Below are 12,094 nucleotides of genomic sequence, written 5' to 3' on the forward strand. Positions count from 1 at the left end.
AAGCTGTAGTAGCTGCAAACGCCATGTTTATTGTTTTCCTATTAAATTGAACGTCCAGGTGTCCCGGTAGTTTCATCCAAAAAATTGGACGCTTGTCATAAGAGTACTTTTTTTTTTTTTTAAGGAGACCAATACATTGGATCATCTATCTATTTTGCATGTTCAGACCAGACACCAAATAAATATGCAAGAGGTGCAAGCAGGTCTTAACAATGATGAAGCGAGATGGTAATGTTGCAGTTCAGGCCAACGAAGCAAGAAGAAGATGCCGTGTCACTGCGCAGAGCCTCCATTCATCTCTGTTGCAAAGATGGATAGAGCTGGCAAAAGTGCTCTCACCCCCTACCCCCCTAGCTTCCCCCTTTCTCTTCTCTTCCCTCTGCACACCTCGAGCAGTGATTGAAGACACCACCTGGTGGGCAAGTGTGTCTGTCCAGCTCCGGTCCTATCAGGCCAGCGGGCTTGCAAGCAATATGTATAGTTATGCAATTTGCAATATTGTATTGAGAAGATAAGAAGCACTAAGAACTTGTAAATAGCTCTACAGTGGAGCCCTGCAATCTTGTTTTCGCCGAGTCAGATTTTGTTCTTTTTTACAATTTTTTTCAGTTTTTCCTTTTTCTTTTTTTTTGGGGGGGGGGGGGCGAAACCCTGCAAACCCGGTCCCTACTGACTGTACAGTAGAAGATAATCTTCACGACCTCAGAGATGACGATCACGTATGTCGAAAATGACACACTACTGTAATCAAAAGAGTATCAAAAGTATCCCAAAGGTATGGCAAACATATTATTGGTTTCAATATTGTTGAAATTATAGACAGCATCATTTCATGTAGCATATCTCTGACCAGAGTAAACTGTAAGAATATGCATTATGAATAGTTAGAATAGCAGTGAACATGAATGGACACGCGTTCATTTGGTGGAGAGAGATGATTGCTTCTTAAATTTTCGTGTGAAGAAAAATAGAAATGCTGGCCTCTGTTGCTATGGTGACGGTGGGACTCTTTGCAGACAGATTTGTGGACACTATATCCAACAATGCAACAGTTGCAGTTTTGTGAATACTGTACTTTTATCCATTCAAAAGTATAAACAATCCCCCTACAATTATCCCAAATAAGCCGTCTCTCCGTCTCCTGTAATTCAGCAGACAAGTCTATTACTTGCATATGATGCACTCATATTTTATTAATGGCCCCCTGTAGTGAACGCGCACCTCTTAGTGGATGAGACGATGTGGCACACCGGGAGCCCCTCTTGTGTTCCCAAGTCGGTCTCCGACATGAAGCAGGGCTCTGCTGCACCCTTCACGACACCTCCATCGCAAGGCGCAAATGAAAAACGACACGGAGCATCGGTTGAAACATTTAAATTGCCCCAAAATACCGAGTACAAAATTGTGCACTGCATTCAAGCGTCCCGATTCACTGATGTGTTTCTTACAGGTGGTAAAATGTGCGCAATGTGTGAATGACAATAAAAGTCAGTCATTAAGTAAGTAAGTGCATTTGATTCATGTAGCAGCATGTTTTACACAGAGGAGCCACGAAGTGCTTCACATACAGTCATGCGTCAAGTATACAAAAATGATATGCATACATTTATACATATATTTGTGTATGTTATAGCAAATAGCATATCATTTTTAAGTCGATACATTTCTGATCGTGTTTAAATCTTTATGACGAGTGCCTAACATACGAGGGGCGTGATGAAATACATTTGCATCCCACTGATCATTAGCTGACGCTGTCTTGTGAAGGTAAAATCATAAATGAGCATCTGTTTGTGGTCTAATATTTGGTTGTGCTACTTTGGCAGAAATGGGTTCCATTGTTTTGAGTTGCTCGGTCAAAAAGGCTCGCGCATGATTATATGGGCCCTGCTCCTCTTCTGCGGCGAACAATTTCTTTGAATGTGTCTGTTTGCATTACGTTACCCTTCATAACCCTGCAAGCGACATGGCAGAACTGCAATCTCATTTTTCTATTCCACATCTTTCTGCCCAACAAGGCCACGAGAATCATTTCGTGTCTCTTTCGATCAACCGATTTGTCACGCGTTCCGCTTCTCACAGAACTTTGTCGTCGTTCGCTGGCTTTCCCGACGTCCGTTTCCTTTCCCGCTTTGAGACGACTCTTGCATGTGTCAGTTCATCCACGCGCATGCTGTACGTACGTGTGTGCGCGCGCTGTGCATACCGCGTGCAATAGCGCGTGCGTCTCCTGAGTAAACATATCATTCGACGGCGAGAGCGGTTCGGGTCGTTGGCCGACCGCCTCTCTTTCGTTCGGAACGTAGCTGCCAACATCTGGACTGCGTCGACACGCGCTGTCTGCATGTGTGTGCGTGCGTGCGTGCGTGTGAATCAAGAACAGATTTGCTGAGATCAATCACAGGTACGGTGGTAATATCCATCCATCCATTTTCTGAGCCGCTTCTCCTCACTAGGGTCGCGGGCGTGCTGGAGCCTATCCCAGCTGTCATCGGGCAGGAGGCGGGGTACACCCTGAACTGGTTGCCAGCCAATCGCAGGGCACATAGGAACAAACAACCATTCGCACTCACAGTCATGCCTACGGGCAATTTAGAGTCTCCAATTCATGCATGTTTTTGGGATGTGGGAGGAAACCGGAGTGCCCGGAGAAAACCCACGCAGGCACGGGGAGAACATGCAAACTCCACACAGGCGGGGACGGGGATTGAACCCCGCACCTCAGAACTGTGAGGCTGACACTCTAACCAGTCGGCCACCGTGCCGCCACGGTGGTAATAATTGGAGCTATATTCCTTCGTGAGTCCAGACTGCCATTAGAAGAAGCACAGAGACAAGTTACAAACTGCAAATAGTCACTTCAGGTTGAATCCGTCCCAAAAGAGAAAAAGATCATTCAAAAGGTCGAATTTGGATAGCTTTCTACTTTGGGGAGTACCCAGTGTGACACATCGTAGGCCTTGGGTTTTTTTATCTTCAAGATGATCTCGAGTATTTTTGCCCCCTAACTCACAAGATTAACTTCAATTCAAGCTAAAGCATACCCTTTTCAAAGCGCTAGCGAGATTTGCATGTAGCCTCACTGGATAAGAAAACGTTACATATTACCCAATCGGTGAAGTCAAATGTATACATTGTTTGCTTTTTTTTTATAGCGGGTAAGTTATTTATTTTAAACAGGACATGCAGGTTGTTGTCATGTGGAGACGTTAGAATCGCAAAACCCGTCAGAGCTGAGTGGAATTTGAATCGGATCTCATTTATTTCTTCTTAAGTGGTAGCAGATGCTTGAGTGTGCGTGTGCGTGTGTGCGTCTGTGTGTGTGTGTGTGCGAATGAGGAAAAACAAAATACAAAATCTACCGGCGCTAACGTTATTTAACACTCACCTTATCTTACAACGCACCGCTTGTTTCTTGAGTCGAGGCTAAAATCTCTCAAGTGTCGCCAGTCGAGCGTCTGCTCTAATGCGAGCGAGCTCAACATGCTTTGGTTTCGTCGACGCTCATGTTATGGCTGAGCTCAGGGAAGGCCCGGACTGAGAGGGAATGGAGTCTGCTCACCTACCGGGGCCCCGAGAACTCCGCAGGAGGCCCATCTAATCCGCAGCGCCATCCGAAAGCTTAATCGGCGTTTCGCCGCTCCTGTGGACACAAGTATTGGGACACACGGCCGCGGCCTCAACGGGGAGCGATAACGGGAGAAAATGGGACACTTCTGGTGGGCGAGTGTTTGCGGTGCCAGTTTTTGTTCATTCGTGTGCTGTACTGATAGTTACGGCATTCATTTTCTAAAGTGGACTTTGAACTGCAATTGGGGGAAAAGGTTTTATTTTCTTAGCCAAGCTCATCTTTGGCATCGCTCACACCAGACCACACGCAATTGGTCTGTAAATATTGTTGCGTTGTTTTGTAAGTGAAGATTGAGGGAGGACTAAAGTATCATGCCTCATCTCTGATTGATTAATTCACTGATCAAATGGTACGTTCCACAAGGACACACCCACGCAGTCTGGGCCCGATAAGGAGCCATCAGGAGGTGAAGGTAGAGATCACTCATTAATTAAGCGAACCATCCCGGCTGACTAGACTCAGTCTGACGGTCACAGTCGACTCGTACGATGTTAATTTAGTGCGCCGCGCTCGGGGGATTTGGCCCGTCTCCCGCTGTGAGCAAAGCACACTCGGAAAAAGGATGCAGTCACTTCAAGTGCGCGTCGGAGGGCTTAAATGTCATTACACGCTGGTGTCTTTTCGACAGTGTACATTGTTTGAGTTGATTTTGACGAGCGGTGATCCAGGGGGTGGGGGTGGGGGTGGGGGTCTTATGAGTGCAGAGAATAAGCCCTGTGAAGGGGGCTCTCCTTTCGATTGAATGGAGCGGGAAGCTTTTGCGGAAGCTCGGACTAAAGGCTGTATTGAAATGTCACAGATAATCATTTGCTCACTTGTGAAGATGGCGCTGCAGAGGCCTCCACGGGCCACCTGCCTCACAGCAAAACGCTGCTTGTCTATGAGCGGGGCGGGCCGGGCCGGGGCGGGGCGGGGCGGGGGGCTTCTCTTGGTCCCACAATCTCAAGCTTCATCTGAATCCATGTTTTTTCTTTTTTTTTGACTTTACTCCGCTCCTAATAACATTATTCTCTCGTTACGGTCACAAGGAAAACAGATGAGCTCGAGAGCCTTAAAAAAAAAAAAAACAACAGTTTTGAGAAAGGAATTAAAACATGGGCGCTGCCAATGTTTTGACTTAGTGGACAAAGCCTCAAGGCGAGAAGGAGGCTTGGAGGGAGCGAGAGCAGGACGCTGTGAGAATGTCAAACATCAGTCGGCTTTACCGACTCATGACAGGGATTAAGCATCTCCGACCTTGTTGGAGCTGTTGAGGAATTACCCAACTGCCGGGGAGTGACCTGCACTGCAACTCCAAGTGTTAGCGCCATATCAATTAGCCAGACGGTAGAAAGTGAAAGTGACACAATTCTTTTGACGGGTCCAAGTTTCGCATTTCTGATAAATGCGACAACCGGAGAGGATCGATGACTTCCACTTTTTGCATGGCGGTTGCATGTTTTTGGGAGCGCGGAGGAGACAGCAAGCGTTGGAAGGCTTTTGAGATGTGGAAGCACACTGCCAGCAAACTGCATCTCATGAGATCGAACATTAGAGCGCTATCCAAAATGATGCCTTTACAAATATCATCGTTTCATGACAAAAGAGACCAAAGATCTCGGAACACGCACACTACTACACACGTGCACTTTACAGTTAGAAATCATGTTGTCGTGGTTAGGTTACCAAGACTTTATAAAATCTTAATAAACTACTATGATGAATTCAATATGAAAAGTGAGCGGGACCTACTTCTTGCCAAGTAATGAACCTATATTTTACTCCATCGCTTTGCTCCTGTATTATTTATGTACGGTAGCATCTCATAATTAAAATGATCTTGCTAAGACTTTGCAAAAAGGCTCCCTTTTGCCAGTAATTAATAGCAGCAGTTCAGGCTTACGGCAAAACCAGAAATGTAACCGCGTAGGTAAAGTCGAAAGTGGGAGTTATGTGACATGAATATCTTTTTTTCTAATGGCTTCCCAGGGGGGGGGGGTGTGCGCCAGGGGGGCTTAAAAAAAAAAAAAATGAAGAGAAACTCTTTTTAAGTGTGCCAAGATAACTTAAGCTACCTTTATGTGCCCTGTGATCGCATGGCAACCCGTTTAGGGTACACGCTGCCTCTCGCCCGCAGTCGGCTCGTTGCCTCGAACTCACTTGCAAGCCAAGTGAGGATAAGCGCTGCGGAAAATACATTTGGTTAGCAGTGAGTCGTAACTAGTTTATAACATTGTTATTAATGATCCAAAAGCAAGGGCAGCCCCCTTGAAGAGAGGTACAGTGTTTTATCGTGGCTGTGAAACTGCGTTGCATCATAGTGACGTATAGCAACAGTTGTAAGTATGAAGCAGTGCAACTACAGTCCTAAACAGATACGGTTCAATGAATCCCTCTGTGAATGTGATCATCCATTCATGTGATTCAGCGCTTGAATTCGAAGTGAATCTAACGTCGGCGCACGAAACTGGCTTTGTGTGGATTCTTTCAATTTGGACCATTCCTAATGATTGCATTTTACTATGTACGATGTCAGGACATTTTTGAAAACAAGACAGTGACAAGTGATCCATTCATCTATGCGATAAAAATATCCCTGACAGATATAGTATTCCTACCATTTGTCTCCATGTTTTATTTGTTGTTAGTGTTTGGATGCAGTAAAAAATTCGAACACCGGCATTAATCTGTCATGTGCTACACACGCCGGGACTCGGCTCAGAGTAATTTACGCCGAGTTGGACTATTTAATGTTCATGTCAGCTTGCGCGATGGCTGTGTGGTTATGTTTCAGCGTGGGTGAGCAGTTGATTTCCGAGCGCAGCTCGGGAAACCTGCTAATTTACTATCTTTTCAAACAGATGTCAGATCCACATCGTACGGACCCAAATAGTTTGCCAATGAGTCTCAGCCGGTTTGCATTTCTGAAGTTGTTTAAATTCCATATATTTGTTTTGTGTGTGAATCTTTTAAAAGGGAGGTTTAACCGTGCAGCAAATTTCCTATTCCGCTTATCCTGTTTGGGATCAAAGGGAAGGCGATGTATATCAATGCAAGAGCTGTCGCCAATATTTGGCCTTTGCAAAGATAATAATGCGCTTTTGGATATAAAAGCAACAAGTGGCGACATAACAAAAATGTTTACATAAATCGGAACGTGCCTTAGCTTATCGCTAACGCAGCAGTAAAGTCAGAATTGCAGTCAATATTTGCATGAAAAACACCTTTTGAGCATTAATAGAAAATAATCATATTTCTTTAGGGGTGGTACTTGGTTAAAAAATGTTTTTATTAATTAGAGGCTTTGCAATGAATTAATGCCAATTAATCACATTTTAATCATATGGCAATATTTGTCCTAAAAAGACACTTTGTTTCAAATGTATTTTAGTAAACGAATGTGTCAAATAATTGTCACACACAGGAATATTGTTAACTCTGGAAAAATGCATTTAATTACATTTCAATACAAAACAGTAGAAAAATGCTGTAGAAAATACCTGGCCAAAATAAACAGTTAAACAGTTCAATTGCCAATTTAGAAGTTTTTGTTTTCAGAACAGTATAGGTATTGCCTTTAAATCAGGGGTGTCAAACCCATTTTTGTCGAAGTTAATTAAATAAGGGTTGGGTATCAAATCATTTTATATATATATACACAACCCCAATTCCAATGAAGTTGGGACGTTGTGTTAAACATAAATAAAAACAGAATACAATGATTTGCAAAGCATGTTCAACTATACTTAATTGGGTGTTGTTGATAAATGGCTTTTGCATTGCATAGTAGAGTTTTAAGTTGCACTTACGGATGTAGCTATATTTACTGTATGTAGCTGACATTGGTTTTCTGAAGTGTTCCTGAGCCCATGCGGTGATATCCTTTACACATCGATGTCGCTTTTTGATGCAGCGCCGCCTGAGGGATCGAAGGTCACGGGCATTCAATGTTGCTTTTCGGCCATGCATGCTTACATGCGGTGATTTCTCCAGATTCTCTGAAGCTTTTGATGATATTACGGACCGTAGATGATGAAATCCAGAAATTCCTTGCAATTGTACGTTGAGGAACATTGTCCTTAAACTAGTCAACTCTTTTCTCACGCACTTGTTCACAAAGAGGTGAACCTCACCCCATCGTTTTCTTTCTTCCCAATTAGCCTGTTCACCTGTGGGATGTTCCAGACAGGTGTTTGATGAGCATTCCTCAACTTTCTCAGTCTTTTTTGCCACCTGTCCCAGCTTTTTTGGAACGTGTTGCATCCATGCACGCCCTGTCATGAACATGGTTAGGGCGACGGCGAGGAACGCAAGGCAAGAACATGGTGGACCCAATTGCAGGGAAGCAGGGAGGCAAGGCAGGAGTGCGGGAATCTCAAAATAATAATATTTAATCACAATGATAAAACAACTGGCGACTATGACAAAAACAACTGGCGACTATGACATGGCAAGACATGTGACAACGACAATGAACCGACAAAGACTGAAAGAACCCAGGGAACTAAATACAAACAAATTGACGAGACAACGAGGAACACCTGGACAAGACGCGAGTGGCTGGAGAGAGCTGATTGGTCGACACAAAATAGACGAGAACAGGTGGACACAACAACCTAATGAGCACACGACAAACATGGAACACAGAAAAACATGGAACAAAACTAAACACAACCCAAACCCAAAACACAGACCATGACACGCCCGTGACCCTAGTGAGTCAGAAAATGGATGGATGGATGGATGGATGTTTTTACTTATGTTTAACACGTCCCAACTTCATTGGAATTGAGGTTGTATATAAATAAAAATTTGAGGGCAGCACGGTGGAGGGACTGGTTAGCACATCTGCCTCACAGTTCTGAGGACCGGGGTTCAAATCCCGACCCTGCCTGTGTGGATTTTGCATGTTCTCCCTGTGCCTGCGTGGCTTTTCTCCGGGTACTCCGGTTTCCTCCCACATCCCAAAAACATGCGTGGTAGGTTGATTGAAGACTCTAAATTGCCCATAGGTGTGAATGTGAATGCCAACGTTGTTGTTTGTTTATATGTGCCTTGCGATTGGCTGGTGACCAGTTCAGGGGTGTACCCCGCCTCTCGCCCGACGATAGCTGGGATAGGCTCCAGCACGACCGTGACCCAGTGAGGAAAAGCGCCACAGAAAATGAATGGATGGCCTGATGAAAATGTTCCCTTTTAATACAGGTTTGACCAAGAACCATGGAAGTTTACACCTGATTTGCTTTCGCGGGCCACATAAAATGATGTGGCGGGCTGGATCTGGCCCCCAGGCCTTGAGTTTGACACCAGTGCTTCAAATGGCTTCTACAAGACAGTTCAACAATTCGGATCACGTCGCTGCCTATATGTAGCACATCTTTAAGCCTTTATCTTGTAAAAGTGATCTGCAATTTGCCCCCATTTCAGTCCTCGCAATGCGGTTTCATCCATTTCCACCGACGTGTGCGTCGGTGTATCAGGAAATCGTGCGCTGACAAAGGTTCTGTATTGTTTGGAACACAAAATGCCATCAAAATGCATGATTGTTTTAACTAATTCATTTGTTCGTAACTAATCATAATGAATGCATTAAAGTCCCACCCCATTTTTTAAATTATTATTTATACACATTTTAATGCTCTATTAACCTCCCCAGGCTTTTATTAATCCCCCCCCACACGCTTCTTAACATCTACACTACGCTTATAAACCCTTTCTAAACACATTTTGAACATCTTAAACATGGTAACTTACAGTACTACTGTACACTATGTATATTTTATTCTTGGAATGTTTTAATGAACTTTATGTTTTTTCGGGGAGTTTGAATGTTTTCCCAAAAAACGACAGCACACACTCAAAATCCCGCGATAATCCGCATGAAGTGAACCGCGATATGGCGAGGGAACACTGTATTTGTATTATTTCTTTGGGGAAGCAACGTCTACGTGAGCAAAGCAAGCGCTTTCTCTCCAGCGAGCAAAGCCGAGTTTGAACAGACAACAACATTTTACGGTCCAAAAAGGTTGTTTGTCGTCTTGTGCAACCAGCCATGTTACAGTTGCTAACATAGACTGTCAGAGACTTCCATTATCTGATGCGCCTCGACCGACTTCAAGCATATGTGAGCGTGCGCGTACGTGTGTGCGTATGTGTGTGCGTGGCGTTGGAGGCGCGCCATGCAGCTGGAAGCCATCAGCCAACCACTTTCTGTCTTCTTCTCTCCCTCCTTCTCATTTCTCGTTCTCTTAATCTCTAATGTCTGCTCTCAATTTCTCTGTCTGATTTTCATTCTCCTGCACTTTTCCGCCGGAGCTAAGCGTTGGCTTCAGCGGCCTCTTCTTTGTTTCGCCGCCGTTCACGTCGTCTCTCTCGCTCTTTGCAGTTCAAAGATGGAGCTCAATCATCCAGTCTTGTCTTTCATCCAGACTGCTTCGCCCTAATCAGCATGCTGCTATAATATATGTTTACTTAGCCTCTGAAGTTCTCCTCATCTTGTTGGGGCCTCGGCGGACGTCATAAGTGATGGATGGCAAGCGTGTAAACATTGATTACATACTGTGCACTGAATGAAAATATCACCAGAAAGTGAGAGAGGTGAGGAAGTGAGAGTTAAACAACATAAATGAGTGAAAAGTGCAAATGAGGAAGAAACTGAGACTGAGAACAATTCAGCCTTTGTCCTTGTACACACACACACACACACACACGCACACGCACACGTACATAATCTGCTCTAATGCGTTTGGGTAAGTGGGAGCAGTGTAAGTTTATTGGAAGTTAAAGAGGAGAAAGACACAAACAGCAGTTAATTTAAGGAGAGCGAGACTTCTCGTGATGTTTTTTTTTTTTTTTTATGTCCGGTCTTGCCAAAGTTCAGTTTTCTCTGCCAATCCATGTCTTTGCAAAACTAATAGCAGAACAGAATGTAGAGACATTTATTTTACGAACAACAGAAGAAGGGTAAGTCTAAATCTGATTGATGTACTTTGCATTGTTTACATTTTAATGAGGAAAACCAATCATGATGCCAGGAGAAGTTCACCACTCAAACTGGCGCTAAAGGATGAACGCGATTCAATGCAAATGTATTATAATTCTGATCATCGGTCATGTACAGTATGTGTTTAACATTACGGTCACACAATTCCACCACTCCAGTCTCCCAATGCAAACGCACGACAACGTTTGCTCAACAAAACAAAAACAAGCACAGCTCAATTGAAACTGTTCATCGACATTTTAATCTATGGCCCATAAATGTCATAACTTCATCGATATTAAAGAAAGAAACTACTTTTTGGGTTAGCTGGGCGCCAAATTGGCAAACACGCGTAGCGAGCCTCGCGCTCGCACGAAACTCGGAATCCGCTAGCATTTGCTCCCCGCCGCAGATACACTATCTACCAAAATAGTGACAAAAGTCCTGAAAACAACCACTTCTGCACTACATTTCATAAAAATGATATATCAGTGCAATATTACTCGAAGGGAACGGTTGTTTGCCCTTGCTTTCCAGGGCGTTCCCCGCCTCACGCCCAAAGTCCGCTGGGATAGGCTCCAGCTCCCCAGTGACCCCAATGACGACATTTGATATAGAAAATGGATGGAGGAATAATATAAATAACAGACAAACAACAAAAATGGAACTTTTCAAGGGACTGAGCAATGATTTTCATTGAACAGCTTTGCAGGTGAAAGGGGGAAAAAAAAATCAAATAAATGAAATTAAACACATCTGTGTTTGTGTGGACATGGACTAAAAGAATGAATAAGACGCATGTGCAGATGTAATTTATGCTGTCCATCATGTCATGTATGAATTTTGTTTTTCCATCCCAACTGAGGATGCTGAACTGAGCAGCAGTCAGTAACGAGCTGACACATTGAAACAGACAAAACATTCATTTCATATTGATTCCAAACAACTAAACGTTTGTCAGACTCTTCAGTCTTCATTCAAAACAAAAAATGGAATACCGTAAAACCTCAAACAGGCCTCTCATCTTTAGGACTGAATGTTGTTCCTTTGTAATCTAAACCACAACTTCAAGTGAACTAAATGTCTTTTCACTACAGAAAAAAAAAACACACCCTTGGGTCAATGAGGTTATAATGTGTTCCAATCGAAGTTACAATATTGTGTTTTGCTACTTGAAAGAGTGATTTTGTTCTCTGCTTCCAGGAGCGAGCTGCTCACCAGGCTGGTAAGTGGAGCACTACTGCCCTCTGTGGTCAGACTGTGCCCTCGCACCTGGAAACACACCCCACACCATTTGGAAATCACTTTCAGAGAGAGGAATAGTGACAGATTTGTTAACAAATACAGCGCAGGAATAGCAGTTCATGCATCCACTTTCTAGACCACTTATTATTTTACCAGTAGGACACATGCAATTAGTTAAAAAAAAAAAAAAAAAAGTGCTGCATAGGCCAATTTTGGCGAGGATCTGGATACATTTATGGAATACAGGAATGTATTTA

The sequence above is a fragment of the Phyllopteryx taeniolatus genome, chromosome 3, assembly GCF_024500385.1.
Source record: "Phyllopteryx taeniolatus isolate TA_2022b chromosome 3, UOR_Ptae_1.2, whole genome shotgun sequence".
NCBI lineage: Eukaryota > Metazoa > Chordata > Actinopteri > Syngnathiformes > Syngnathidae > Phyllopteryx > Phyllopteryx taeniolatus.